At 40.1% G+C, this 25,101-nt stretch overlaps 1 long non-coding RNA gene and 1 pseudogene across 1 annotated transcript in view; one reads left to right on the top strand and one right to left on the bottom strand.

Moving 5' to 3' along the window:
* LOC121482770 overlaps positions 1-25,101 on the top strand; it is a 325,637-nt gene that overhangs the window by 117,685 nt on the left and 182,851 nt on the right. Inside the window, exon 6 of the long non-coding RNA XR_005985619.1 lies at positions 194-3,646. This is a non-coding gene — a long non-coding RNA (uncharacterized LOC121482770). The remainder of the gene's footprint in view (positions 1-193; positions 3,647-25,101) is intronic.
* LOC121482768 lies at positions 14,354-15,158 on the bottom strand (annotated as a pseudogene).

Here is a 25,101-nt window from a genome sequence, read left to right as displayed (position 1 = left end):
CAATGAGCAGTTTTTAGCAGACACTGAATATAACATAGTGAACATAAGAAAAAAGTCAATTGTCAGGATTGCTCACTTCTGCCTGCAGCCTTGACTCTAATGTTTTATAATTCTGGGTCTGTTGGTGAATTTACTGCCTCTGCTTTCCTTTGTCTAAATGGGATACCAGCTTCTTCCTTTTCTTATTTTCCAGAACTGTTGGTTGGAACATGAGACTGTATAGCTGGATGCACTTTAGAAGAGATGTGGAAGTTGAAAGTGCCCTGTGAAATCAGGTAGATGCTAGCAATCATCTAACCACCCTCTTTTTTCTATCCACACTGACTCTTCTTTTGTACGGTGGTGGTTCTTTTGTCTTAGCCACATGTGACTCTAAGAGAAGGTGGAAATTGTAGTCTAACTGTATCTGCAGAGAGAAAAGTGAAAAGCTTTAGGGAAAAGGCCACCATAGAGACCACAAAGATGCACCACCAAGTCCAAGAGCAGCTTATCACTGACAGTTTCAGAGCACAGGGGGAAAATGTGAAAGGCTTGGCCAAAGGTGTGATTTGGGCTGCCCTAAAACTGTGATGGAAGCTGTAAATGTCACAGTGGACAGAGAGAAGTCAAGTGAAAGCTTTCCTCCTGGCATCTAGGAAGGATTGGGTAGTTTTGCCTGGGTCACAGCTCCCTCTATCCATCACCCCCTCCACACATTCACATTTATGAGATGGAGGGACCAGGGCAAGGTCATCCTAAGAGGCTCAAGTCTGGAACTGAGGACTTCCAAACTCAGGCTGAGACTGTTACACTGGTGGGGCATGGTCATGACACCAGGGAACATTCTCTGCAGGTGGGGCATGTAACCTACTCTGAGACAACCCTGCTCTGAGATTGTGGGATATATTTTTCCCCCTTAGTTGAGCTCAGATGTGAGACTCACGCTGAGACTTAATTACCCTTTACCTTTCAAATTCCTTAAAATAGTACCTATTTGCAGAGTACACCCACATTCTGTTAAACGCACTGATGGTTTTCTCCAACAAGCCTAACACCCAGCACGGCTTCTTTTTTTGTGGCTGTCACATGTCCTGTTTGGTTCCGCTCCTCACTATCTCTGGTCCTCTTGTGCTCACAATGGATCTGGGTCTGGGGTGGTACCCAGAGTGGAAGGACTTTGGTTCCACACACTGTGGACTCTGATTCATGGAGTCACACTTTACTTGACTTATTCTTAAACTCAACTTCCTTACTGTGATACTAAGAGTGTGGTAGGTGCATGTTTATTTTCCTGTTGCTCTCCATGTCTTCCTGGATAATCTGACACTGGTTACCTGATCTCTAGGGTCTTGGCAAGGAAGACTCTCCCTTTCCTATTACTTTAGTTTCTCCTTTGGGGCTAATTACAACATGAGTGTCTTTAGTATGCCACATATGTCAACTGGGTAAAATAACTGGGTTCTTTGTCAGGGTCCCCTCCCACAGCTGTTCTGCAACAGATTATGTGGTCAAGTGGCATGAACTCCTGCCAGGTCCCAGGGCAGCTGCGAGGGAAGGATTCACGAGTTACATTCCATGCCCTATTCTAAGAATGGATTCCATGTTGCATTAGGTGGTAGAAACAGCCTTTTGAACTGGTGCCAATGTAGGTGTGATAGGAAAGAAAAGAGCTCTGTGCCCAGAGTAATGGTAGGTACTTTTGTTGCCTCGTCCTTGTGCCTTTCAAATATTTAATACTATTTTTCATTCTGGGGCTGCTCTTATCCTCTTAGTAGAGTGGCTCTATCCTACATGCACAAAGGACTGTAACTCCTCTCATACCTTACTGGCAGACGGTCACGTACCACTTAACCCAACCCTGTTAACCATAAGAAGCCAGCAACTCATACATTTTGACCATCAGAAAAATAAGTCAACAGCTCATGCCATAATGATAGGGGATGGGGGACATTTTCTCAGTCTGAATTTGATGTCATCAAAAGACCAGGGTGTGTGTGAAGATATACAGGAAGCAAGAGAAGTCCCTGGGAAAGAGCCAATTGACCATGTCAGCCTTCCCTGTAGCACTTGAGTGCCCTGAAGATTATTCTTGAAGTGTCTCCAGTCACATCACATTCCATAGAGGGCTGCTGGAAGGGCATCTCTAATCATTGCCAGTCACTTGGAAGCATTTCAGACGTACTCTGGGGCCAAATGCATCTTCTTCACTAGTGATAATTTTTGCTACTTTCACATATAGATTCCAAATACAGATTTGGTTCCAAACTTCATTCTACTGATATAATTGTAATATGATTTTTTTATTCTTTAGAAACATAAGGATGATTTTTAAATATTTGTGATGTTATTGGAGTTGATGCCTCACAACAAATATGACAATGGTTTTGACTGAAAACTATATGTCAATGACTATTTAATAATTTCACTGATTCCAGAACAGTCATTTGTCCATGCACTTTTAGTTTGTGTTCCTTTGGAAAAGGACCCTGAGATGAAGATTTAATGCATGTAGATTACTAGGTAGCTGGTCCTCTCAGAAGACACTGGAAGGGCATGAAGAAGCAAGACAGAGTGGGGAGGATATCCACAAAATGGTATGTCATTAAGCCAGGTTGCACTGAGGGTAAGTGGAACTTAATGCCCCGTAGGAATTCCAGGAAGGCAGTATAAGACATGCACCCACCTGAAGAGCAAGGGAGTTGGGCTATTTATACACTGCCTCGCATCTCTCATTGGTGGGGGGGCTGGGGAGGGGCGGAACTTAATTCTCTAGCACTTTGGGCCTGTGGGTGCACACTCCAGTCACTAGGGGAGAGCCCTCAGGAAGTGAACAGTCAGGCTCACAGATACCCAGAAGGCTCAGGGGGCTCTAGGTGGGTCTTTACCGGCATCTACCCCAACCCCCTACAGTGTATTTTTTAACTTGGAGTTAAGTAAAAATATGTGGGATGAGTATTGAATTTTATTGGAGCAATTAGAAAATTAAAGAATGGCTTGTTTTTATGAGACAGACCACAGATGGAAGGAGGGATTCTGAGAAGGAATTTATAATGCTGCAGTGTTTGTAAAAAGCTCTTCAAGGAAGGGGTTATTTAACTGGTGCTTTGAATGAAGCAAAGTCTTTGAGTCTCTCTCAGAGAGAAGAGGAAAATCGCAGGCAGAAGAAGTAGCAGGAGCAAAGAAAAGGGAAGTGAGTGGTGATTTATCAAGGTACATATCCTTGGGAAACAACTCTGGAGGGGTCAGTCGTATTTCTGCATGTCCTACGAGTGAGGCTTATGGTGCTCCTGTATTCTAGACTGTCTTTTCAAGGATGATTCTGTCTTAGAAGACAGAAATAGCCTCCTCTTCTGGGTCAGAAAGCAGCAGGTTAGCTTACCCTCCACTGTTAAAAACATAATGTTTCCCTCCAGGGTAAAGATCAGGAAGGATTCTGCCCACTATAAAACATTCAGGTTCCCTAAGCTCTGGTTTCTCCTCCTGTGATGCAGCTCTCTGTGAAAACAGGTATCCTCAGGCCTTTGCATCATCTGGTGGAAGTTCAGGCATGGGGAATGGGCTCAGTCACTGTCACTCCAGCTGCTGCAGTTGCTGGTGAGGAACAGAATCCTTCGTCTCTGACCCAGGAGCTTCGTATCTTATGCCAGCACCCTTGAACCTGTGGCAGGTATACCTATTTGCTTGCATAAACCCCTTCACAGTTTTGGATACTTTTAAGTACTGTGTTCAGATAAATGATCATATTCAAGTCTCAAAACATTCCCACAAAGGTAGGGGTTATTATTTTTGTCCACATTTTACATCTGAGGAACCTGAGACTCAGAGCTTAATTAGTATGTCTCAGGCCACTCAGGTTGTAAGCAAAAGAGTCAGTGTCCAAAATGAGGATGCCATAACTTTAGAACTGTGTTCTTTTCCCCACCCTCCTGGCTACCCAGTGATGCCTTTATGGGCTCCACCGCTGTGCAGCTGAGGGTGGCAGATGTGGTAGCAAAGTGATCACTGCCCATGGTGGGAAGGATAGTCTTGAGGAGGGGTTAGCATGGAAGAGAGGCTGTTGTGCAGTGGGCCAGATCATGGATAGCTTGCAGTGGTGGCATCTGTTTTAACATAGAGCACAGAGAGAGGCAGGAATTTAATTAGTGAAATTATGAAATTTATAAAGAAGTGCTGAAACTTAATCTTATTTCAAAATTGGTACATTTCATCTCCACTGGTTCTCACTCCAGGATTTGAATGATAACTAGGCTGTGAACACATGGGAGTCAAGAGGGAGGGCATTTCAGGTAAGGTAAATAATATCAGGAAGAACAAAGTGCTTTGCACCGAGGTCTGTAAATCTGTCTCTCTGTCTCTCTGTCTCAGTCTATCTCAGTCTATCTCTGTTATTGTTTCTCTGGATATTCCCAGTCTGTCCATCATCTGTCTATCCATATATATGTGAAATCTTAGAGGAAGTCTAGTGTTCTCTTTCAAGTTAAAATCAGTTGGAGTCAAACTGCAGAAAGGTCCAGTTGTGCTGTTTCCCATCTACCTGCTCTAAAAGCTTACTTTTGCTGCACATAAACAAACTACAAATATTTATCAGCTGTTCACCCATGTGTTCTTTTCTTTATACAGTCGAACAGGCACTCATGTTTGCGTGAACCACATACCATGTGGTTCTACACGAGTGTTTGCTTGTAAACTGTAAAAAGTATTTGGTGAGTCAGATGAGTATTAGTGGGAGAGCTGGGTATTGTGTTTTCAAACTTCAGCCTTACTGAGAAGTAACACCCCACCCTGCTTTCTCTTGACCCTCAGGCAAGAATTGACCTTACCCATTTTTTGTTTGTTTGTTTGTTTGTTTTGTTTTGTTTTGTTTCTCGAGCAGCTGCTCAGGAAAGCAGAAATTGAGAGCAGCTTTGTTTATCAGAACCAAGGAAACTAGAACAAAGTTTGGTGTTGAGTTGGGAGAGGGCTTGCCCAGACCAGAGCAGAATTATGTACCTGGAGCACACAATCTAAGGGGTAGAGGGACATGAGGAAGGAGAACCCTGGAGGGAACTACCAGGACAATCCTCCCTTGCATGCCTGGCGGTATCTCCAGTGGTGGCTTTCTTTGGGCAAACAAGTTGCTCTCTTACAGTACTTATACCCCGGAGGTTAAAAGAACTTGACTGATAACATGCCACACCTCTGTTTGACCAGATTGCTTTTCTTCTAATACTCCTTCAGCTGCTGCACTGAAAGAAGGGAAACTTAATTTTCTTGTTTGGGAAGGGGAGTAACTGTGAAGCATGGGACATCATGGCAGGAATGGTAGACAGAGTCAGAGCTCTGATCTCAGGTGCTCAGGGATGCAGTTAACATTTATTGAGCACTTACTTGACCTGATACTTGATTAGGCCCTTTGCAAGAGGTTAATCATGCTGGATTTTCCCAACAGTCCCTGCGAGGCTGGTATTCTTCCTGCCAGTGTGCAGATGAACAGAAGAGCTCAGACATACTGAGTTACTTTTTCAAGGCACTCTGGCCCTCTTCTTGCTTGGAAAAAATGTCTTTCCTTATAATGTAAGAGGACGGGACTTCTAAAAAGTGGGAAATAAAAGCAGTGTGTGGTACGGTTCTTACCCAGTGGAGAAGAAGAAGGAAAGGACTTTCATTAAGCACTTACTATCTTCTAAGCACCGGTGACTACTTTACATCTCTATTTAATTCTTATGACAAGTCAATGATACAGTATTTCTATTTATATATCAGAACACACACTTTCTGAGCAGGTAAAGAATTTCTTCAAGTTCACAAAAATAAGAAGTACTGGAACTGTGATGAGAATGTAGATTGGCTGACTGAACAGGATGATGTTGGACGATGAGTGCCAGAGGTGGCATCTGGCAGAGGGAAAGGGCATCATAGGAGTGGGTAAAGAGCTCAGTAATAGGTTGAAATAACCATTCAAACCCAATGAGAGAAAAGAGGTTGATATAAACAAAACCCACATAAGTAAAACAGATTAACGTTTGTGGCATAGGGCAGACAGGCAAGTGCTCCATTTATTTGTCCTGGAAGTTGTATAAAATACTGGAAACATACGCCTGAGCTGTTTTCTCTAATTTGCGCTCATGAAGGCACATATGGTCACATCACCAAGGATTCAATTAATGTGGCCCAAATGTGCATGAGGCTCATGGGCGTAGGAACCTGCTTCTGTGAGGTGAGGGAGTATGGAGGGACCAGGAGTTGCCCATAAGGCAGGACCCTGCTCTGGGGTGGGGCAAGCAGTGGGGTCTCAGAAATGTAAGTAATGCAGCAGGAAATGGGAAATTCCAGCCAGTTCCAGATGTTCAGTGATTAGAGCATAAGCACAGCACAGCGGAAGGGAAGAGGATGGGTGGGGAGGAGGGAGTTGATTTGAGGAAGTGCAGAAAGGGTGAACATATAAAAGCCACTGCCAATGTCTGTGATCATCACTGACTTAGGCCCTCTTACTCCTTGGTGAGGCAGGAAATGGCCCGTCTGTGACCTCCTGATTCTCCACTATGGCCACACACAATGAAAGGAGCTGGGGCTAGTGGTCTAGAGTGCAGATCCCTGGGTTCCATGTAGAATCACCAAATGAAACTCCTAATACAGGCAGGAACCTACAATTTAAGAAGCTTCATGATCAGTCTTTTCACACACTAAAGTTTGAGAAACCTTGATTAGGAGTATACATTGGCCCTTTAGAAGGTGCTTTCATATTAATGTAGGTATAGTTAGCCAGGAATATAAAAATAGTATTTATTCAATTCCAGTTATGTGCTAGGTCCTGAACTATGCATTTCAACTGTGTTATTTTATATATGGTCTTAGAAATAAAACCATGTTGTCAGAATGATTATCAATATTCCACATATGAGGAGTCTGCATTCAAGAAGTTAAGTAGATCGCCAGATAATATAGCAAGTGGTAGAGTCAGGATATGAATCCAGGTCTCCTAAACATAGGGAGAGAGAGAAGTCTCGGCTGGCAGGAAACACAGTCGGGGTGGGATGGGATTAGGGACAGATTGTGGGTTCCCCAATACTTGCCTGGATCAGACTGGACAGCAGCCCCTTGAGAAAATGGAAGACAAATATTAGAACTAGAATAGAGTCTGGTATTTAAGATAATGTCTGAGACCAAAGGGATGAGCTCTAGGACATTGGGATTTATGATTTGGTCTAACCAACGGACCCAGAAGAATCCAAGTTCTAGAAATGAAACATAATTTTTTTTTTAATTTTTTTTCTTTATTTATGATAGTCACACACACACAGAGAGAGAGAGAGGCAGAGACACAGGCAGAGGGAGAAGCAGGCTCCATGCACCAGGAGCCCGATGTGGGATTCGATCCCGGGTCTCCAGGATCGCGCCCTGGGCCAAAGGCAGGCGCCAAACTGCTGTGCCACCCAGGGATCCCTGAAACATAGTTTTAAGATAGACAAGCAATACAACTGACTTGCCTTTTCTTGAGCTCCTAAATCAGAATTTGTAAAATTCCCTACAGATTTGGAGGGAGAAGAATGATTGTGAACCCACATTGGGTCTGACAAGGTTTAGGAAGTGGAAATGAGGGGGCAAAAAAGCAGACACCTCCACCAAGCTAAGGGATTCCCGAATCTTACTCTACTGCTGTTATTATGAGTGAAACAAGACAAACATGGATGGGCTCACAGAATATTGACTTCAGTGTTGCTTCTCTTGCACTGGCTTTCCCTGAGATGGCAATCCATGGGAATCAGGACATGGACAGGTCTAGAGATGCTTATAAATCTCAATGTTGGGAAGGGCAGCTTGGATAGATCTAATCAACATTGATTGATCTAATCAATACACTGGCCTGTCTGATGATATTCAGGAATTCAGTTCAAATACAGTCACAGAGAGACAGAGGCTCAGATCTAGAGAGGTCGCAACCCTGTGTAGACAATTTATCAGAGCATGATAGTGACGCAGGATAAGAGTAAGGTCTATGACTAAATTAGCCACAGGATGCAAATAAGGAAATTCTTTAGCTGGGGGTAGAGTTTGTGTAATTTTGGATGTTTCCTGTCCTTTGGTACTAATACAATCATGACCTGTTTCAAGAGAGACAATCCTCATTTTTCTTCCCTCTCCCTCAATGCCATCCTTTTCCCTTGCTGTATGAGTGTGACATCAGGTCAGAGAAAAAAGCAGCCAAACATATTAGTTTTGTCTGTGGCACCAAACATGAATATGTGGAACTGATCTCAGGAGTTTGGTCATCATGTGGATAAGGAATTAAGCCATAATGGATGTGTACAAAAATGTAAGCTCCTCCAACTCAGATGCCTCAAACACCTGCTAACATTTGAGAACTCAGTGCTGAGGACATAACTTTCTGAAAAAATGGAAATTATTGGAAATGTTTATAACTAACACAACATTCCTAGTGCTATGGAATCATTTTCCCTGTAACAAAAGTTGAAAGAGAAATGTGATCAAATATGCTTTGAAAAGTCTGATTTAACTTAAATGAAAACACATAAATAAGCATAATTTTCTATTTAAATATCAGCATAGTTTTTGGATTTTCCAAAGTCAAATTTATATTGCCAGTATAAATATAGATACAGATGGGAAATGTTTCTGAGGGTTGTTCCTAGAATTTAACTGAATACCACTGACATTTTTAGGCCAGTTACTCACATTTATGCTTACTGATAATCCTTATGTCTTAATCATGTCTTGTGTGATAAGCCACTTAATGACTTTTATTCAAATATCTCTTGATTAATTCCTGCTGAGTGACCTAAAGCCAACGATTTTCATTAGCCAGTTTGTCTTCTATGCAAGAAAAGAGAAAAGTATTCCTAACACTTTTGAAGGCTATTTAAAATTTGATTCAGGTTTAAAAGCCAACCAAATGACATATGGAGTTTTTTAAGTAGCTCAAATGTAGTATTATTAATGTGTACTTTTAGGATTATCAGTTGAATTATTAAAAATTAGGTGTTTGAAGTTGACTCTTATATAAATACTTAATAAATTTATTGAAAGCAAAGAACTAATTTGATTTTTTTCATATTTCTACCTCCACTTGCTGAGTTATCTCAGTCAATGGACACACAGTGATGATTGGACCAAAATTTTTAAAAGCATTGAATTAAAATTTTCCCTTTGGTCACATCAGAGAAATATTTGGGAGCTCCTGCCTATACTTAAACTAGGTGAGATGAAAAATAAAATGATTCTGAAGTAGATTTCTTAAATATGAAATAATAGGACAATAATTTTCACTGTGCTAATTTGCACAGTTTGACCTCTCAGATTTGGATATGATATAAATTAGTTACCTAGTGAGGGAGAAACAAATGTGGGTCAAGATTATCAAGGAGGGCTTGTCAGAGTATAGGCACTTCCAGAGGATTTTCAGAATGTGTATGCATTTGTCTAACTCTGTAGCTCTCAACCAGAAGCAGTGTTACTTCTCAGTAGTTAGCAATATCTGGACACAGTTTTGGTTTAAAGACACAGCTAGGTAGAGTGCTACTTGTAATAAGCTGCCGTGAGTGAGAATCAGCAAAAGTCACTACTAGCAGTCAGACTCAGGAAGTCTTCAGTATTGGAATAATCAGACTATAAACTTAGTGAATTTAATAAATAGAAAAAGGAATCAGTGATGAGGGACAATGGACATAATTGGCTTTGAAGATATGAAAAGTAATGAAATATATATTCTAAAGACAAAAACAACCGAAAGTAAAAACATCAAAAGTAGAGTAGAGTAGATTAGGTAAAACTGAAGAGAGAAAGAGTGCAAGAGCTTTCAAAAATCACTCAGGGGGCAGTCCGGTGGCTCAGTGGTTTAGAGCTGCCTTCGGCCCAGGGCATGATCCTGGAGACCCGGGATTGAGTCCCACGACGAGCTCCCTGCATGGAGTCTGCTTCTTTCTCTGCCTGTGTCTCTTCCCCCCCCCCCCCCCCGCATATCTCTCATGAATAAATAAATAAAATCTTAAAAAACAAAAAACAAAAATCACTCAGGGCAGGTCAGAGTTTAAATATATGGAAAACATATTTTCCATATATTCTGAGCTGCATGAACATTAAGGAGGCACGTGATGTAATGAGCACTGGGTATTATTTAAAGACTGATGAATCACTGACCTGAAACCAGTAATACATTATATGTTAATTAATTGAATTTAAATAAAATTTAAAAATAAATATATGGAAAACATATGGAAGGAAGGAAAAGGAAGATACATTAAAATGGTTGGTTATATCATAAATTTATTTAGAGTTCCAGAAGGAAGGGAGAGTGAGAATGAGGGAGAAAACATGTCAAAAACGTGATTGATTCAACATATAGCTGATTAGGGGCACCTGGGTAGCTCAGTGGTTGAGAGTCTGCCTTTGGCTCAGGTCATGATCATGGGGTTCTGGGATCAAGTCCCACATCAGGCTCCCTGCGGGGAGCCTACTTCTCCCTCTGCCTATGTATATGCCTCTCTCTCTGTCTTTCATGAATAAATAAATAAAATCTAAAAAAAAAAAAAAACATATAGCTGATTAAATATGAGTGGCAAAAGACAGGGAAAATTAAAAATTGTGAAGCTGAAAGGAGTTTGTCCTTGTTAACAAATGGGGGTATTTAGAAAGAAAACATTTTGGGAGGATTGTGGAAGGTTTGGCTTTGAAATGTTGAGTTTGAGGTGATGAGATAGTTTGGATATGTGGGCATATGAAAGTATTGAAGCAGAAATTTGGGAGACCAAAGAGGAAATTTGGGTGGCTGTGAGGAAGGACGATTTCTTCATGGAGTAAATGTGAAGGGGAAAATAAGGAGATCAGAAGGGCAAGGACTAATTTTAGAAACCACTGTCCTAGAAGTTAGAGACCTGAGAAAGAGAAAGCTAGACAAACATATAACAGCATCTTACAAGCTGAGACAAGGCGAGAAAGTCAGTTAATGACAAAAACTGAGTGGTTCGTTGTGAACAAAGTAAATATCAAGACAATTCTTTTGAGGTGGAGTTTGGTGATGTTAGATTGGAGGGATTCAAAGAGGAAGTGGATGGTCAGTACAGAGAACTAGCAGCATGGAATTTTGGGCTTTGGCACTAATAAGTAACACCCAAGGCTGTGTTCTGGGTCTCAGTGCTGGGGTTTCTTACCTGGCCAAGGTCACTGGATAGGCTTTGGGATGTTCATGCCTATGTTGGTTTGAGTGTGGTACAGTCTTGGGTGAGTAGTAAGCTGAAGTGCTTGACCCTGGTTGCTGGCAGTTCAATTCCTCTCCACTGCCCGAGTGAGGCAGAGTATTTTGGAACAAGATAGTCTGAGGGGTATCCTGTTCTTCAATGTCTTAGTGTTTAAGCCTTTTCCTTGGGTGAATCCACGGGGAACTTCTTGTCTGGTGCTCCTGATGATGAGGAAGTGTAGCAGACAGAAAGAATATGGGCTTTGCTTGAAGTTTGAGTGGCAGCTCAGCAACTCTGGAGTGTGTGTGGACCTTGGTCCAGTCACCAAACTTCTGAGCTCTAGGGCAGTAGAGAACCAGCCATGCAACAAGAACTGCTATACCGGCCTTTCAGAGGACTAAAAGTTGGACGTAATTTAGGTTGGACAAAATACCTGGAAGGTGTTTGGCAGTTGTGAGGGTCTTAAAAGCTAAATGACAAAACTCCTAAAATACCACAAACACTGCAACCAGGGACATTGATTAGATCAAGCCCTATAAGCCCAGGGAATCCTAGCTAAGGGATGATTTAAGAGTTTTAAAGGTTTATATTGGGGGTGCCTGGGTGGCTCAGTCAGTTGAACATCTGCTTTTGGCTCAGGTCTTTGATCTTGGAGTCCTGGGATCGAGTCCTGCATCAGGCTCCCTACTCAGCAGGGAGCCTGCTTCTCCCTTTCCCTCTGCTCCTCCGCCCCTGCTCATGTGTGCATGCTCACTCTGTCTCTCAAATAAATAAAATCTAAAAAAAAGTTTATATTGGCATATTTCTATATATACACACATGTGTATGTGTGGGTGCATGTATATGAGTTTGAATATGTATGTGTATGTATATGTGTGTATGTTATAAAAACCATATAACACAATTCCTATTTTTTCCCGTTTTATATATGAGCAAACTGAGTTTTGATGACTTAGATCTCAAGTCACTGTGTCAAGGATGTGGATGTTTTCACTGTAGCAGAGATAGGATTCAATTCAGTTCCACTTCTTATATTGAAATCTAGGTCACAGGACTTGCAGAAGCTGTGGATTGCAGTTTGCTAATCTGACCATGAATATTTTAAAATAAATGATGAGTGGGCACTTTACCCACAATAACTGCTTCAGGGGAGCCCATAGATTATGTAGGTTGAGTTGTGGTTGGGAGAACAATCACCCAATGATTCCCTTTTTCTCTCTGTGTCTCTCTCTGGTTTTCATTTCACTGAATCATCAGGCTGAAAGAATCCAATCATCTTCCAGAAATTAGTTCACATAATTGCTTGGAAGATAGCATTAACAAAAGCTGCTGGTCGTGAAGTGGGTGATTTTTCCTTTGAAAACTCCTATTTCATCTCGATCTTTGCCCCGTGTGTCTGATGATGCTTACTGCGTTTTGATGGTGGTAGTGGTGGGGGTGCACTTTGGCTGAGAGCTCCCTGCACTTCCTGAGATGTGGTTGTTTAATCAGGCAATTGTTTTCCTGACGAGTTGTGAGGGTTGGTAGGAGTAGGGGTGTGATGGATTGGAGAGGGTTGCACGGTTCTTCAGACAAATGGCAAACATATATTTTACAACCCAAAGATAAACATGGTAATAGCCAGACAGAAAAGAAGAAAATAGCCTATTCAGGGGAAATCATTTTTAAAAGCTTACAATAATATAAATAAATGCCTTTCTATTTTTCCCTTAGCATTTTTTTTATATCTCAGCAATAAAAAGGTTTGGCTTATTGCCGTGAGTAGCAGGGACACAGTGAAATGACTTGAAAATGATACCTTACATTTGTACCATGGGCTAAGGTTTCCAGAGCTCTCTGAGTGATGGAGAGATGTCTAACCATCAGAGGAGTTAAAGGCTGGTCCTTGTTCTTCCACCCCATGGCCACAGCCTAATGAGCCTCTTGGGAATTTGCCTTCCTAAATTATACAGTAATCCAGGATTTGAAGCCAGGATTCCCCCACAGGAGCCTGTGCTCTACATGCCTGGAATCCTGGAATTCACAGGACTCAGAACCCTTGAGCCCAACATTATAACCAGGATTGTGTGTAGGGGTGTTTATGGTTTTGGTTTTTTAAAGTCCTTGCAAATATAGTTGGAGGTTAAATCAGATTCTCAAAGGGATACATAACCCTAAAAAGGTATGAAACACTGTATGAGGAGTGTTTTGCATGAAGTTGATAGGACAAAAAAGCAGAACTAAACAAGAAATGACTCAAAGGGTGATGTCTCTCTAGACAATTCAGTGTCACAAAAAAATGCTTTGATGGAGGCAAAAGGATGTGTAGAGGGAGATCCAGACTTTATCCAACAAGTGATTCCACCTTTACATAAAAAGGAATTTAGAAATATGGTAGCAAACTTTACACAGTGAAACTTGGGACTGGCTCTACTTTTCTATTTGTGTAGCACTTCCAGATGAGATGAAATTCTGAACCATTATTTTGACATCCTTTTCAGGGCTTTTCTCTACATTGTCATTGTTCTATAAATTTCACAGTTACTTAGGCTTTATTTTTTTCAAAAGAAAAATGATAAGAATTTTTTTGGGTCACATATAATACAAATCCCTGCCAGTCTTTGGGAGTGAATTGTTACCCTCTGAAAATGAAAGAATCTTTATATTTTTAGAGATGGAAAGAGCCACAGAGAGCAGGTGACTCAGGACTCCATTAAAAAAAAAAATTTACGTGTAAATTTACGCACAGTAAAATCTGCTCTTTGTAGTATATACAATTCTTTGGATTTGACAAATGCATAGTGTTGGGCAGCTACCACTACAATCAGGAGACAGAGCAATCTCAGTGCACCCCAGATTTCCTCAAGGTTCCCCTTTTCATCAGCATCTCCCCCTGCCAGAATTCCTGACAACTACTGATCTCTTCTCCATTCCTCCAATTTTCCCTTTTCCAAAAAAGGCATAGGAATGGAATTATGCATTATGTAGCCTTTTTTTTTGATGAAAAACAATTTTATTTTTTACACTTAAAGGCTAATGAATAATGAAATTACTAATCCTATTAAAGAAAACCCAACATCTTAATAGGAAAGGATAACTATATTTACTCACTGAATACCATTTAAGTTTTCTACAACACAACTTGAAAATACCCAGCATACATGTTTAATCTCAGTACAATGGATTTAAGGCCAAGTATGCATATTATAAGCATCAAGGCTAGATTACAAATTATCATAGTCACCATCGTCGTCGTCATCATCATCATCTTGTTTTCTTTTCAATGCATTTGATGATTCATTGGAAGTATTTTGTGATGACCCCATGTTAGTGGTAATAAAAATGTTTTTAGACCCAATTAATGATGGATTAATCAGAACATTCTGAACTGTGAATGCTGCAGGAATTGATGCTTTTATAGTTGGGGACCGTGATGTGGACATCTGTACTGTAAACCTCTGCCCATTGGAGTCCCTACTTTAGTTGACACTGACATGGTGTGTAGGGTTGGTGTACCAAGAGTGGGAGTACTTGGTCTGCTAGTAACCGAACCGGCACTTAACAGTGGAACTGTTATTCTTCCCACAGAAGTAGATGCCTTTTTTTGTAAAGACTTAGGTCTATAGTTTTGGAGCCGTCAAGCAGTATCTATCAGGTGGCAACCTCGGCCCTGAATATGGCTTGATTAATGGCAAAGGAGTTTGATTTATTTGCCTTACAATATATAATAAAAAAATCTCTTGGGGGAGGAGAGGTAAAAGACTGATCAGCACGACACTGAATGACCAACCGCACATCATCTGCATCAACAGTAGCCTTCTTAGCATGGCTTGAATAAATTTTTGCATCATCTAGGATTGTGGTCACATATCGGAAGGCAAACTCCAACATCTGATTTATAAACCTTGGCTCATTTTCTGTAATCCCCATATCCTTCAGGATTTGTGCCATCATCTGTGCATCTTTCAGCATGCTCTTGGGAGAAGCCATCTTGCCAGACTCCATGATATCTGTTGATCAGACTTCTTGAGCTAAATCACCCACATTAATGCATTTCAGTCCTGATCTTGATGCAAGTTCTTTGCCTACTGTGCTTTTTCCAACCCCTGGTGTACTGGTGAGCAGGATGTTCGGAAGCAAAATTGCATTATGTAGCCTTTTAAGATTGCCTGCCTTCACTTAACATTATACCTGTGAGACCCACCCCTGTTGTTGCATGTATCAATACTTTGTTCACTTTAGGGCTACATAGTATTCCATTAGGTGGATGTACAGTAGTTGAAAGATACTTGAGTTGTTTCTGTAGTGTGTTGGTGATTATGAATAAAATGGCTATAAACATTTGTATACAGGTCTTTGAGTTATATGGTATGTATATGTTTAACTTTATAAGAAGCTGCCAAATTGTTTTTTATTTTATTTTGTTTTATTTTTTTAAAGATTTTATTTATTTATTCATGAGAGACACACACAGAGAGAGGCAGAGACACAGGCAGAGGAAGAAGCAGGCTCCATGCAGGGAGCTGGACGCAGGACTCGATCTTGGATCTCCAGGATCGCACCCTGGGCTGAAAGCAGTGCTAAACCGCTGAGCCAGCAGGGCTGCCTTCAAATTTTTTTTTTTTTTTTTAATTACTTATTTTGGTAAGAGAAAGAGAGGGGATGGGGAGGGGCAGAGGGAGGAGCGAAGAGCTTGATGTGGGACTCGATCTCACAAGCCTGAGATCATGACCTGAGCTGAAAGATACTTAACCAACTGAGCCACCCAGGTGCCCTGCCAAACTGTTTTCCAAGGTGTTGAACCCTTTTACATTTTGTATACCAGCAACGCGTAAGGATTCAAATCGTGCCATATTCTTTCCACTGTCTGGTGTTGTCTTTTGCATAGTGGTATCTTGCTATGGTTTTTAATTTTCATTTCCATGATGGCTAAAGATGTTGAGCATCTTTTTAGGTGCTTACTTTCTTGTTGTTGGAATCTGAGAGTTCTGCATACACTCTGGATCCAGGTCCTCTGTCAATTGTGTGATTTGCAGAAACTGTCTACTAGCATCCATTGCAGGACTCCCATCTCAAACAAGAAGAAATGGACAGACATATTGATAGCTTTTGTGGTTCTGCTGTAAACTGACCGCCTTTGATGTTGCTAAGTCATTTAATTTATTTTGTGTTTCTGTTTCCTATTCTATACAACAAGAGGAGGGATGAGAATCTTTCTGAGATTCTTTGCAACCAGATGTGCCAGTGATTCTAAGGGACTGGCCCAAGTTCACACAGTTAATTAGTGGCAGAGTTTGGCTGGGGCTCAGGTTGTCTCCCACTCTGTTGTTGCCTTTGTTTGCAGTAGAATTCTTTTTACTTTTTTAAGTCTAATTTTTAGTATGTAATCCAACTACATGATTAAAAATTCAGAAAGTATAAAAGGGTATACTGTGAAAAAAAACTCCTATCACTCTGAACAAGTAATCCATGTTATTATTTCTCGTGTTCCATTCTGGAGCTTTAAAAAATATGTACAAACACATTTTTATGTGTGTTGTTATGTATATGTGTGTGCGCGTGCCCTCCTTTTCTCCTTTTGTAAGTGAATTATACACTCTACAGCATTCTTTTTTCACTTCTGATAGAAATGCAAATTAAAACTACACAAAGATACATTTTTTTCAATTATTGTGCTTGAGGTTGAGGATCTTTTCATGGGATTAAAAACCATTTGTCTTTCCTTTTCCATGAATTCTCTGTTTATATCATTTTCCTGTGTTTTTTGTTTTTCCTATTGAGTTGCTGACATTATATCTATGAGCTGCTTATTTATTGGGGAAATTAACTGTGTGATATATTACAGTTTCCTCCTGGTTTGTCATCTGTATTTGAGTTTATTAGAGTTTTGCTGTAAGAGTGCTGGCTTTTATATGGTTGAATTCATTAGTATTGTTATGACTTTTGGCATTTGGTCATAGCTAAAAAGGACTTTTCCCCTCTGGTGTTAAAGAAGGATTTTCCTTTAAAAAATTTTTTTTTTCTTTCAGTTCATGACCACATTCTACATTTTATATATATTTCAGTATTTGATGTGTTTGGAAGCTATCCTGGCACAAGGTGTGAGGCATAGATCCAGATATATTATTCCAGAAGGCAGCCCATTTTTCTCAATGCTATTTATTAAATAATCCAACTTTTCTCCCCTGATTTGACTTGTCACCTGTAACATATACTATGTTTCTGTAATTTTTTTATTGTGTAAGAACACCTAATATGAGATCTCTACCCTTTTACATTTTTAAGTGCACAGTGCAGTGTTGTTAGCAATAGGTGCAATGTTTACAATAGATCTCTTAAACCTATTCATCTTGTGTAACTGAAATTTTATACTCCTTGGACAGCACTAAATTTTCATGTTTTGAGGGTTCTATTTCAGAATAGAAATTTTCTACTCTGTTCCCTTGGTCTTTTTTCCTATTTATGTTAAAGTTAATATGGAACATAAATAAATTTTAGCATACGATGGGGCTAGTCTTCTTTCATCACTGTTCTAGTTTCTTTACACTGTTTTTAACATTTTTTTAAAAAAGATTTTATTATTTATTTGAGAGAGAGAGTACACTAGAATGAGATAGAGTCTGAGCTGGGGGAGAGGCAGATGGAGAGGGAGAGGTAGACTCCCCACTGAGCAGGGAGCCCAATGAGGGGCTGGATCCCAGAACCCTGGGATCATGACCTGAGCCAAAGGCAGACGCTCAGCCCACTGATCCACCCAGGCCTCCCCAGTTTAAACATTTTATTAAAAATATTTTCAAGCATGTGGCAATGTCAAGATTATTTTACAATGAACACCCATTTACCCACCACATGTATTCAATCAATATTTTACTAACCTTTTTTTAAACACATATCTAATGCATCTATTCATTGTTCTTTTTTTTTTTTATTTTTTTTATTTTTTATTTTTTTTTTCTATTCATTGTTCTGTACACTAATTCATCATATTTTTTGATGCATGTCAAAGTAAATTGAAGACATCAGTATACTTGCTCCAAATAGTTTAGCATTGCTTTGTCATTAACTAGAGTTTAGCAATTTCTTATAGTAGTAGTTTTTTTTATTTTGAACCAAGATTTACATACAGTGAAATTCACTGAGGTTTGACAAATGCATGTGCTTATGTAACCCAGACTGTTACCAAGATACAGAACATTACCATCACCCCAGAAAATTACTTAATGCGTCTTGCCAGTCTGTCCCCAGCCCTACTCCCACAGAGACCACTGCTCTTCTGACTCTCTGAAAGTATGCTTTCTTTTGTGGAAAGCTTCTTTCAGGAGCATAACGTTTTTGAGACTTAAGCATGTTGTTTCATGTATCTGTAGCTTAATTAAGCATGTTGTTTCATGTATCTGTAGCTTATTTCCTTTTATTGACGAGTGGTATTCCGTTGAATGAATGCACCACATTTGGTTTGTTTATTTACTTATTAGTCAAGACCTGGGATGCTTGTAGCTTTTGCCTGTTTTGAACATTATCGCACAGCTCATTTTGTTGCCCATATGTTTTCTCTTCCTTTTTTGTGGGGACTGGATAAATATGTGTGTGAAGTGTCTCAGTCATAGGGTAAGTTTTTGACTTTTCTTTTCTTTTTTTTCTTTAAAGATTTTATTTATTTAATAGAAAGAGTGTGCACACCCACGGATCAGTAGGGGGAGGGGCAGAGGAAGAGGAAGAAGCAAGCTCCCTGCTCAGCAGGTACTTGGTACTTGATCCCAGGACCCTGGGATCCTGACCTGAGGCCAGGGCAGATGCTTAACCAACTGAGCCGCACAGGTGCCCCATATTTTTTGGCTTTTTAAGAACACTCGTACCCCCCAAGTCCTTTCTCCAAGGTGGTTATACTCTTTGACACTCCCACCAACATGTGTGAGAGTTCTGGCTTTTCTGATCCTCAGCATCATTTGAAGGTCAGTCTTATTAATTTTCTGACATAGTGGGTGGGTGTACGGTGGTTTTATTCTGCATTTTATTGATGACTAATGAGGCTGAACATTTTGTCATGTTCCACTGTCCATTTGAGTATCCGCTGTAAAGTATCTGTTAAAATCGTTGCCCATTTTTTTTAAGTTTTATTTATTTATGATAGTCACAGAGAGAGAGAGAGAGAGAGAGAGAGAGAGAGAGAGAGGCAGAGACATAGGCAGAGGGAGAAGCAGGCTCCATGCACCCAGGAGCCCGACGTGGGATTCGATCCCGGGTCTCCAGGATCGCGCCCTGGGCCAAAGGCAGGCGCCAAACCGCTGCACCACTCAGGGATCCCTCTTTGCCCATTTTTTATGGAGTTGGTTTCATCATATAATTCAGTTACTTTAGATTTTTGTTCTATCCTTACTTACCTTATGGTTCACTATAGAATTTAGGATCAGTGTACCAGACTTCTAAAACAAATTGGTTGGGTGCTATTTTATTTTTTATTATTGGTTTTAAGATTTTATTTCCTTTTAAAGATTTTATTTATTTATTCATGAGAGACACAGAGAGAGAGGCAGAGACCTAGGCAGAGTTCTGGAGAAGCAAGCTCCCTGTGTGGAGCCTGATTTAGGACTCGATCCCAGGACTCCGGGATTGTGACCCGAGCCAAAGGCAGATGCTCAACCACTGAGCCACCAGGTGACCCTTTTTAAGATTTTATTTATTTATTTGAGAAAGAGGGAGTGGGAGGAGGAGCAGACTCCCCACTGAACAGTGTGCCAATGAGGCTCTTGATTCCAGGACGCTGAGATCATGACCTGAGCCAAATGCAGAAACTTAAGCTGAGCCACCTAGGCACCCTGGCTGGGTGCTATTTTAGATAGATTTAGAGGCAATTATATTTTGATGTTGATTTTTCATATGCAGGAACTTGGAATGCCTTTCATATGTTTAAATTTTCTTCTCCTCTCCCCTGGAAGAACTTAAAAATATTCTTTCTAAAGTTCTTACATATTTCTTAAGTGTATTTCTAGACATTTTATATTTATTTTTGCTATTTTCAATGCTGCCTTGTCTACAATTACATCTTCTAATTTGTGGTGTTTACATATAAGAGAGCTGTTGATTTCTACTCATATATATGTTTAATGTTTTATTTCTGGACATTTTCGTGGGAACAAGGCAAGATGATATGCCAGGATATCTGATGTAGAAATTTATTTATCCTTTACTTCTCAGCAAGTGACAAAGGCTGATTTTTAAAAATTTCTTTGTTAAAAATTTAAATTTCTTTTTTTCATTGCCATTGAGACAGGACAATGCCAGCAAATATAATTTGTCCATGGGATTCTTCCTTTAATTCTACTTTTTTTCTGCTTCTAGGAGCTGATTTGGTACAGGAAGCTCCTGCTGCCAGCTGGTTTACTCTTTTTTCTTTTTTTTTAAAGATTTTATTTATTTATTTGAGAGAGAGAGGGAAAGTGAGCACCCAAGCCAGGGGGAGGGGCACAAGGAGAGGGAGAAGCAGACTCCCCGCTGAGCAGGGAGCCCAGATGCAGGGCTCATGATGGGCCAAAAACAGATGCCCAAATTACTGAGCCACCCAGGCGCCCCTGCCAGCTGGTTTACTCTTACTTCTCTTGCACATGATGAGCCAAGTTCTGTGCCTTTGATTCAGTGCCCCTTGTGTTTGAGAAGTGTGCTTTTACTGGCTCATTAGCAAATCTCTAGCTGCTGCACAATCCTATGGTGGCTTGTTTGCTCCTGTCTTCTCTTTAGTACCCCCTGATCAGTCTTCAGTGACACTGGCAGTAATTTTGATACTTTGAAGTCTGAGGTTTAGCTTTCTTCTTATTTTATGCAAATTGATTTAAAAAAAAGAAACTCATATAAACTCATTCTTAATTTCCTTTATGTTTGTATTTCCATGTCACATGAAAATTTGCGTCCTACTCTAAACATATTGGACCTACAGAAAGTGTTTAATAATATTCATTGAATAATAATATTTTGATAATATTATCTCTGTCTTTTGTTTTTAATTAGTTGTTGTTCTTTTTCCAAGGAACATATACTTCCTACTGCCTCCTAATTAGATTGGCTTCATTGTTGGTCAACAATGCATTGTTGCATTGTTGGCTTCATTAGATTGGCTTCATTGTTGGTGTCTGGAGATTAGGAAACAGGATATTTTGTAGCAAAATATCGAATGCCCTTACCATTTCTTATTTTGGTGCTGAATAATTCTTAAGGCATCACTGCTGGTGTACTTAACTTTAAAATGATGAGTGTACCTTTGTTTAGTGGTTTTTTTTTTTTGACAATAAATAATAGACCAATAATAAAGTCTCTTTTACATGAATATGGAGTCTTCCTCCTTGTACTGGGATGAACGGATGGTGTTTGGTGACACACCTCATTTCAGAAGCCAGAGGCCAGATAGCCATTCACTGAGGTTCAAGGTGAAACCTGTTGCTCGTTCATTATGTCCTTTATGACAGCTTTTAACACCTGCTAGATTGGCTGTTGTCAAAAAGACAGGAGATACCCAGTGTTGGCAGGGGAGTGGTGAGAAGGGAACACTTGCGCACTATGTTTGACAATGTCAATTGTACGGTTCCTGTGGAAAACACCATAGGAAACAACACTGCCTCCTTCTGCACATCCTTGTGCCATAGCTTCTCTCTGCAGTCCATCCCATGTCCATGCCCTGTGTTGTTCTTACATGCCCCCGAAACCCCCTGCCATGGCATTTCCTGGCTCCCCATTGGCTGCAGAATAAAGTTCTAAATCCTCTTCCTAGTTGTTAAGATGGAGAGGTTTGTGTCATTGCTGAGCCCTTCCCAACATTATTGCACAGCTGTAGCCAGGCAAGTCTTGTTATTGCAATCACACACCCCATGCTGGTTTCAGCTCTGAGCTGCTCTGCTGTCTCCTCCATGATAGGATTGCTCTCAGAATTATTGGCCTAAATGCTGTCTTTATATGTCCCCACTTCCAGGCCCTACCCTCCATGGTGCCGGTTTTCACTGGGAACTCTTCTTCGGACTGTCCTCCTTCGTTGTCATCACCTGTTAATGTTTCTGTCAGCTTGTACTGTGGTATTGAGTGGATCTTTAAGAAGGGAATTGTGGATTCTACTCTGCGGCACTGTCCCTGTGGTATTACATTTAGAAGGTTTCAAGTCTGATGACTGACACTTTAATTGATCTAATTTTTAATGAGGTGGCTACTGTGCTTTCCTCTCAGAAATGTTTGTTTACCTTCTAGTTTTTTAAACTGTTGACACAGTAGTGGGATGACTGGATCCTATGGTGTTTCTATTTTCAGTTTTTTGAGGAACCTCTACACTGTTCTTCAGTGAGGCTATACCCGTTTGCATTCCCATCAGCAGTGCAAGAGGATTCCCCTTTCTCCACATCCTTGCCAACACTTGTTGTTTCTTGTGTTTTGGGTTTTAGCCATTCTGACAGGTGTGAGGTGGCATCTCATTGAGGTTTTGATTTGTATTTCCCTGATGATGAGTGATGTTGACATTTCCTCATGTGTCTGATGGCCATCTGGTGTCTTCTTTGGAGAAATGTTTGTTCATATCTTCTACGCATTTTAAATTGGATTATTTTTTGGGGGGGTGTTGAGTTGCATCAGTCCTCTCTATATTTTGGTTACTAATCCTTTATCAGTTATATCATTTGCAAATATCTTACCAATTCAGTAGGTTGCCCTTTAGTTGTGTTGGTCGTTTCCTGTACTTTGTAGAAGCTTTATGTTTTTATGTAATCCCAAGATTATATTTGCTTTTATTTCCCTTCCCTCAGGAGACATATCTAGAACACTGTTGCTTTGGCCAATGTCGGAGACATTACTTCATGTGCTCTTTTCTGGGGTTTTTATGGTTTTGGGTCTCACGTTTAAGTGTTTCATCCATTTTGAGTTTATTTTTGCATATGGTGTGAAAAAGTGGTCCAGTTTCATTCTTTTGCCTGTAGCCATCCACTTGTCCCAACACCATTTGTTTAAGAGTCTTTCCTATTGCATATTCTTTCCTGCTTTGTCAGAAATTAATTGACCATATAATTGTGGGTTTATTTCTGGGTTTTCTGTTGGGTTCTATTCATTTATGTGTCTCTTTTTGCATCAGTACCATACTGTTTTGGTGATGACAGCTTTGTAGTATATCTTGAATTCTGGGATTGTCTAGTTTTATTGATCTATTATTTTTTAGTTTCTGTTTCATTTATTGCTGCTCTACTTTCAATTATTTCTTTCCTTCTACTGGAATGAGTTTTGTTGTTCTTCTTTCTCTAGCTCTTTTAGGTGTAAAGTTAATTTGCTATTTTTCTTGTTTCTTGAAGTAGAACTGTATTGCTATAAACTTCCCTCTTCCAACCACTTGTAATGCATCCCAAAGATTTTGGACCATTGTATTTTTTTCATTTGTCTCCATGTATTCTTTGGTTTCCTCATTGATTGTTGACTGACCCATTCGTTGCTTAGTAGTGTGGTGTTTGACCTCCATCTATTTGTAGTTTTTGAGATTTTTTTCCCAGTAGTCAATATTTTAGTTTCATAGTATTGGGGTCAGAAAAGAAGCATGGTATGATTTTAATCTTTTCTAATTTGTTGAGACATGTTTTGTGGCCTATTCTATGATCTGTTCTGGAGAGTGTACCATGTGCACTTGAAAAGAATGTGTATTACGCTCTTTTAGGATGGAATGCTGTGAATGTATCTGTTAAGTCCGTCTTGTCCAATGTGTCATTCAAAGCCATTGTTTCCTTGTTGATTTTCTGTTTGTGTGATCTTATCTGTTGCTGTAAGTAGAGTGTTAAAGTACCCTACTATTATTTATTACTATTGATTACTTTCTTTATGTTGGTTATTAGTTGCTTTATGTATTTGGGTGTTCCCATGTTGGATGCAGAAACTTTTACTATTGTTACATTTTCTTGTTGGATTGTTCCCTTTATGGTTAGAAGTGTCTTACTTTGTCTCTTTTGCCAATCTTTAAAGTCTTTTATATCTGACAAATAGCGCCATTTGCTTTGACGTGGATGGAACTGGAGGGTATTATGCTGAGTGAATTAAGTCAATCGGAGAAGGACAAACATTATATGGTCTCATTCATTTGGGGAATATAAATAATAGTGAAAGGGAATAGAGGGGAAGGGAGAAGAAATGGGTAGGAAACATCAGAATGGGAGATAGAACATGGAAGATTCCTAACTCTGGGAAACGAACTAGGGGTGGTGGAAGGGGAGGAGGGCGGGGGTGGGGGAGACTGGGTGGCAGGCACTTGACGGGATGAGCATTGGGTGTTATTCTGTATATTGGCAAATTGAACACCAATAAAAAATAAATTTATAATTAAAAAAATTAAAAAAAATAAAGCCTTTTATATCTGATGCAAGTATTGCTTCCCAGGCTTTCTTATCACTTCCATTTGCATGATAAATTTTTTCCAATCTGCATGTGTATTTAGGCCTGAAATGAGTCTCTTGTGGGCAGCATCAAGATGGGTTTTGTTTTTTTATCCATTCCGTCACCCTGTGCCTTTCGATTGGAGTGTTTAGTCCATTTACATTCAAAGTAACTACTGAGAAGTATGTGCTTATTGTCATTTTGTTACTTGTTTTATGGTTGCTTTTATTTAGCATCATTTCATTGAGTTCTCTTCCTGTGATTTTATTTTTGTTCTTTAATTTGGGACATGTTTCTTTGTTCATTTTGTGTAGCTCTGTGTCTGTTTCTCTGTGTTAGGAAAGTCAGGTATGTCTGCTGCTCTTGAAAGAAGTGGCCTTATGAAGAAAAGATCCTGTAGTGCTCTGCAGTGCAATGTCTTCTGTTCACCAGAGCCTGGCACTTCAGAGGTGTCTCCTATGTCTGTTGCATGTACCCTGCTGTTGTGGTTGAGCTGCATTTGTTTTCAGTCCAGTCATCTGTAATGGCTCTCTCTGCCTGTTGTGTGCAGCGATTGGTCCCTGTGTGGTTTAGCAGGCTAGTCTGGGGCCACTTT

This window comes from Vulpes lagopus, chromosome X (assembly GCF_018345385.1).
Source record: "Vulpes lagopus strain Blue_001 chromosome X, ASM1834538v1, whole genome shotgun sequence".
In the NCBI taxonomy this organism is placed as follows: domain Eukaryota; kingdom Metazoa; phylum Chordata; class Mammalia; order Carnivora; family Canidae; genus Vulpes; species Vulpes lagopus.
This window is presented reverse-complemented; position numbering and strand designations above follow the sequence as displayed.